Source organism: Adiantum capillus-veneris, chromosome 16 (genome assembly GCF_014529385.1).
Source record: "Adiantum capillus-veneris isolate H3 chromosome 16, ASM1452938v2, whole genome shotgun sequence".
Classification (NCBI taxonomy): domain Eukaryota; kingdom Viridiplantae; phylum Streptophyta; class Polypodiopsida; order Polypodiales; family Pteridaceae; genus Adiantum; species Adiantum capillus-veneris.
Genome location: NC_140946.1, coordinates 128,594,652 through 128,601,482, shown reverse-complemented (window position 1 = coordinate 128,601,482; position 6,831 = coordinate 128,594,652). Strand labels below are relative to the sequence as shown.

Genomic DNA, 6,831 nt, shown 5'->3' with positions numbered 1-6,831 from the left:
GACTTAATTCCTATTTTTTCCTCAAGACTTTGTCATTTTTGTGCCAGTGAAAGGTTCTCAAGTATTATTGGTTTGTTGGCACTTGTGAAGGTTGAAATTGTTATCATGTAATATTGGTTTGCTGGCCCATGTGGAGGTTGAAAATGACACTATACATCGTCTCTGTAGCGGTTGTACAAGGACTTTTAGTGGACAAGAATAAATTATATCAATGCTAATGCGAGAAGAACCAAAAACATAATATTGTTCCATAGCTCAAATGATTGTAGTCCTTGTCTATAGTTATTTGGCACACTTCGCTATATCAACTATCTCCCTCCACTACTCCTATTTTCATATAGCACTACCTTACTAGGTCATTGATATCCTTTGCCTTGTTTTTATAGTTCAATTTAGTGGTTGGCTAAGCTTAACACATCACCTAGTTATTTTTAGGAACATTTGGTCTCTATTCTACTTTTTCCTCCAAGTGAGTGAAATATTATCATGTGATTGGTTCATTGGCACTTGTGGAGGTTGAAAATGACACTATAAACCATCTCTAGCCTAGTGGTTAAGTATGAGGCCTTTGAGTGAGCTACAATATCTTATATAAAATCTAATGAGATAGAGAACAACCAGATACACACATAATATTGTCCCATATGAATTTCGTCTCTATTCTACGTTTTTCTTTCGAGTGAATGAAATGTTACTTAGTGATATTGGTTTGTTGACACTTGTGGAGGTTGAAATGACACTATAAATCATCTCTAGTGGTTGTATCAGGCCTTTCAATAGTCAACAATAACTTATATCACTGCTATTGAAAAAAGAACTAGAAACACCCATAATATTGTCCCATATGAATTTCTCTCTCTCTCTCTCTCTCTCTCCCCCCCCCCCCCCCTCCCCCTCCTCTTGGGTACAAATATCGTGGAGGGATCAACCAAGTGCATAGTTATTAGCTAGTATTTGGAATATTTGTGCCCGAGACACGGTCACGCATGTACCCTTTATTTGTCTTGTATGTATGTTGACTTTGGCACTTGAAGAGGAACTCTAGATCTCTTCTTGTTTGTGGAAGCCTTGAAAGAGGCACATTTCATAAAGTATGTATTGTGTTGCCATGATAAATACACGATTGTGTTTCCATGATAAATACACAATTGTGTACACTTCAATCATCATTGCATGTGCTTCTAGCTACTTTCAAATTACTAGATCATTGTACTATGGGCTTTAATAAGTAACTTTCTCAAAATGCATGCTTTAGTGCCAATGGAATGATAAACAAAAGTACATACATTGGTACAATAAGGAAGAAATTTCTATTTATATTCCTTGACAAGAATTCCTTTGCTGCTAATGGTGGATATTCAAGATTGGTGTCACATTTAATAATAACTTCGTCATGTGAACAAGTGAATGCTTATCAATTACAACGTGAAAATTTCTTGTATTTGTATTGATTGATGGCTTGATTAGTTGAGCTTGTTTATTGAAATGCTATATAAATTTTGGTTACATTTTACTGTGCTAGAAGGGCAAGGTAATCATTTCCTAATCTAGTTCATTAGATTCCCATTGTTAAGTGTAGAATCATGTCCCATCACTTAATTCAATGTATCTGTATTAGAAGTACAATATGCTGCCGTACTACATTTATACAAGTTAATTTCAATAGTTTCCATTAAGGTTGACTCCAATCAAGTACAGTTGATTTAGTTTGAATTGAATGCAATTTAATTAATGCAATATGATACATCTTATTTCCCTCAAGTGCAAGTGAACTCAATGATGCATTAGAATCCAATTGCACTATCTAGCTATTGTGCTTGATCGAAATAAGGTCAATGCAGGGATTAATTTTTTTTAAGTTGAAATTAATCTGCTTGAAATCAATAACAGTTTAATCAAAGATAGTTAACTTTAAAATTTGATTAAGTTGAAATTAATCTGCTAGAAATTTAATAATTGTTCAGTAAAAAATAGTCAACTTTTAAATTTGATTAAACTAAAATGCGAATAAGTAAACAGTAGGTGCTTATAGTCTCACTTGAACGATAGATTAATGCCATTGAATAGAGACAAGTCCAACCACTTAATTGAAATTAATTTGATAAAGTTTTGAGTCGAAATTGATTCAAATTCATGTGAATTTATAAGAGCAATAGCCTCAAATTCTTTGGATTTTTCAAATCCAGAGAATTTCACGCTATCAAATTGTAAATATTATCATGATCCCCCTCATGATCTAACAAATCCTAGCTAAGTGTGTGCAATAACTTCAATTAAGAGTAATATCATCCAATGTGATTTTAAGTGTCAAACTTGGTGCTCTTAGGTCTACTTGATTCTTGAATAAATCCAATTTTAGTCCAACTAAGTTAAAGGAATTTATCGTTGTACATTTGACGCTTAGTTAGTCTTGATTGTCTTCGTTTCAACTCAACTTTGAAATTCATTGATGTGAATTGTGTGATTGACCCAAATGAAGTGCAAGTGAGTTCTATTTGAGTTCAACTTTATTGAGTTGACTATGATTAAGTGGAATTAAGTGAAACTAAGTCCACCTAAGTAGAGTGAAATTGACTGAGTGTAGTTTATAGCTAGGTAAGTGCAGCTAATAACCAAGTTTTTCTAGCTTCTAATTGTGTTTAAATAAGTACAAATGGTGCTTTTTTTCATTGCTGAACAACTGCTGTGAATTTTTTTTTACGGATAATAAAAGTTTTGACATTAACTACATTGTAGTGAAACACGTGTTTACATTTCCTATATAGAGAATATTGTCTAATAGAAGTGTGCTAGTTAACTACGGTTTTCTTATATAAGAAATACAAAGGTACGATCATTTTCTTATATTGTAGACATTTCCTTTTCCTAGATATATATAGGAAATTCAAGTTGGTATAACTAGTAGAATAGATACATTTTACAAGATACATAGGTTTTTCCTATGTAGGAAATTATTTGAAGTTCCTTGTGATTATCGAGCCTTCTCAAAAGCAATCGTAGCTCAAGGCAGGAGTAGACCTGAGTGTTTTTTACACATTGCACACTGTTTGGATTGCCAGTCTCATCAGAGAATAGAGGAAGATCTGCGTGCTACAGAACATTATTCTGTGTGTGTGTGTGTGTGTGTGTGTGTGTGTGTGTGTGTGTGTGTGTGTGTGTGTGTGTGTGTGTGTGTGTGTGTGAGAGAGAGAGAGAGAGAGAGAGAGAGAGAGAGAACGAGAGGAATGCAATGGAGGGTTGAAAAGAAAGGCCCAATAAATTGAATGAATTGAAGTGGGGGAGGGAGCCCGGGGGGGGGGGGGGGGAGAGAGAGAGAGAGAGAGAGAGAGAGAGAGAGAGAGAGAAAAGAAGAAGAAGAAGAGAGTTTTAACGTCGTAGGAAACTATCCCAAGAGACCTTAAAGATCTAGCCGATGAGGAGAGTTGAACTCAAGACCTGTTATTCAAGAGGGAAATGGCATAACCAATCTACCACTTGGGGGGGGGAGAGAGAGAGAGAGAGAGAGAGAGAGAGAGAATATTACCTCCCATTCCCATGTTGCATTCAAGATTGAAACAAAGAGATCAAGAGACAAGAGTGTGCTTAGGCTTGGATCATCCCCCCCCTCCCCCGGGTGTGGGTGCAAGAGATAGGGACTCGATGCATGCATAGACTGATTTCACACAGAAATGTAGAGAGAGAAGAAGAGTAGAGGGAGACATACTTAAGCTTCCTCTCAGCCTATTACCATATTATGGAGCCCACAATTCAAGCATGCCACGTAGACGCTGCGCAACGTAGGCCTGGAACGGGAACGTGGACGAAGCCATCCAGAGCTCGGCCTGGAGGTAGCCGAACACGCAAGCCTATGAAGGCATTCGGGACTCCGCTTGGAGGTAGCCGAACAGGGAGGCTTGGAGGTACGGTCGATAGAGGGTAGAGGAAGGGGGATGAGAGAGAATTTCTCCGTTGCTGCAATACAATTCGCATTCCAACAATACGAGAGAGAGAGAGAGAGAGAGAGAGAGAGAGAGAGAGAGTGTTGCTGCTATGGTGTAAGGGGAGGGAGAGATTGCTGCATTACGAGAGAGAGAGAGAGAGAGAGAGAGAGAGATTTTGAGCCATCTGTGAAAGTGTACCATTTTTAAGGTCGCTGACCCCATTTATATTGCTATTAATGGGTGTGTTGCCTACAAAGAATGAGCGAGTTCTACATCTATACATCTAGGTGACTCTTGATTTTATGTATGCCCTAAGTGCTTGGGGCTTCCATTTTTTACTTGATTTGATTGGGGTCTCTTTAATCTCAAAATATATAGAGAGAGAGAGAGAGAGAGAGAGAGAGAGAGAGAGAGAGTTGTTGTTGCTGCTGCCCGAGACATTGCAAACGGCGACACAGACTACAACGAAGCAGTTGGAGACGAAAAAGTTGTTGCTATTACCTTGGTAATCCCCCCTCTCTGTGTATGCGGCCTAAAAACACCATGCAACCTCCGCCCTTCTATGTCGAGGGCAAACGAAGAGTTTGCGACGTCTGTCTGTATTGGCTAAGCAAACTCGGGTAATGTCTTGCTGGGTAATGCCTGCATCTTCATTGTTGCTCTATTCACACAACCGCTACCAATGCCATACATTTGTTCACACACACGTATGTGCAGATCGCAAGCTATACCATGCCTGCCATTACTGCCCATGCTCGTCGCATGTATGCAGACAAGCCATCATTGCCAATGCGCCCTAAATTTGGAGGGATGCCTACGTTTGATGGTTGTGGGTGTTCCAGAGTACCTACAGCAGGTATGAGCGGCTATGAGAGAGAGAGAGAGAGAGAGAGAGATCCTTAGAACACTATCTGAGAGGAGAAACTGCCCACCTGTTGTCATGACAAATGGGTGGTACACTGCCCTTGGTGGCCCTCATGGGCGTTGTCCTGCATTTACGGCCACCTCTTGAAACACGTGGTTGCAGATTTTTGGTGTGCTTGGAGAGCATAGGCAGCGAAGCCTTGAAGGCCTCCTCCAAAGAAGAAGATGGAGAAGCTCTCCATGGTTTTCAGCTGCCCCTTTTGCAACCAGGAGAGCAGCGTTGATGAATGTCGCATGGACCGAAAGAACTCAATTGGTGAAGTCAATTGCAGAATCTGCCAAGAGAATTACACTTACCAAATTGATGCTTTGAGCGAACCCATTGATGTGTGCAGTGTGACAGGATAGACGAGTGTGAAAGGGCAAATGCATCAGAATAGTGAGTAATAATGCAACTCTTTAGAAAAGAGCATGTACCATGGTGTCCTCTATTATACAACTTAATTGACATTTAATGTGGGTGTCAAGGTTGGTTTGAGGCTTTTCTAAGGCCCAATACTATCGTTTTGACGATCAAGATATCAATGTTGTCTTTGCGTTTTCAGGTGTTGTAAAGAATGATTCGATAGTTATCACTTGGGGTTACGACTGTTTGTGTGTGTGTGTGTGTGTGTGTGTGTGAGAGAGAGAGAGAGAGAGAGAGAGAGAGAGAGAGAGAACTTTCTAGACTCAATTTACCTCTACAATTTTTCAGATCAGATCGATGCAGATTTACCAAGTTTTAACTTTTTGGGAAAAAATGTTTTTTTTAAAGCACTTCAAAAGACCCACACATAGTAGAATACAATAGCTGGAGAGGAAATAGTAAGTGTGCAACATTACGTGCGGCCAGAATGGTCAATTTTGTCATTAGCAAGGTATCTTTGGCTTCTTGAGTGTGTGCCTCTTTAGGTATATTCACCGATAGAATAATTAGCATTAGAAGCATTGCAAGGTTGAGTGCAATCATGGGATAGAGACCATGCATCGTGCCGCTTATAGGTGAGAAAGTGGGGGATGAGAGAGAGAGAGAGAGAGAGACTGTTGTTGGAAGAAACAAAGACGACAATACTTTTATAACTAGCACGCGAGCATTGAGCAAAGAATATATTATTGGCATGAAGAAGATGGACTGCACAAGCAAAGATGACATCTCACATAGCTAAACTCTCTCTCTCTCTCTCTCTCTCTCTCTCTCTCTCTCTCTCTCTGCCCAGCCCAATCGTTCCCCTCTATCTCTACTTAACCCTTTGAATCGTTGCTCTGGCTACCTACCATTTTCTCGAGCATTCTAAATTCCTATGCAACATACTGCTTGCATATAGTCACTCATATCTATTAGATGCAAGCCAAATAAACTTTGGTAACATGAGAGAAAAAATATGCCATTACATTGAAAAAAGAACTATACACTTTCATGGCTGATTTTTGTGAATGTTGGAATTTTTATCTTAGAATGCACTTATTAAAGGACCTCTGTTTTAGCGTGAGCGTTTCTATGTGTGTTCATGAGTGAGCTCGAGAAATTGTATGGGATTGGCTATTTGAAACCATTGGTAAGAGCAAGTGAGATCTGCCAAAGGCAAGTCACGCGAGTCACAATTATAACTATCTCTCTCTCTCTCTCTCTCTCTCTCTCTCTCTCTCTCTCTCTCTCTCTCTCTCTGCGAGTTTTTCCTATTGTGGCGAGAGGGAGAGGGTAGACTACATATATAGAGAGTGAGTATCACTCTATTAAGGAGAAAAATGAAGCAAAGCTAGTGCAACCTGAGGATTTCAAGAGCATTAGGAAATTTCGGAGGTCATTTGGAGGGCCTTTTAAAAAAATATATTTTTTGCTCTCTCTCTCTAGAAAAAATGGCAAATAATAGAGCTGGGTCTTTCATGGTAAAAGTTCAAAAAGTGTACTTTAAGTAGATTCCTTACTCTTCTGAACATTCGTTCGTAATGATTGAGGGATAATCTTCTTTTCAGTTGCATTGAATGAACCTCATCAACATGGAGGGAA

General features: G+C 39.2%; 1 pseudogene; it reads left to right on the top strand.

Moving 5' to 3' along the window:
* The first annotated feature begins 4,860 nt into the window (after window positions 1–4,860).
* LOC147439852 (transcription elongation factor 1 homolog pseudogene) lies at window positions 4,861–5,224 on the top strand (annotated as a pseudogene).
* Window positions 5,225–6,831: the final 1,607 nt, after the last annotated feature.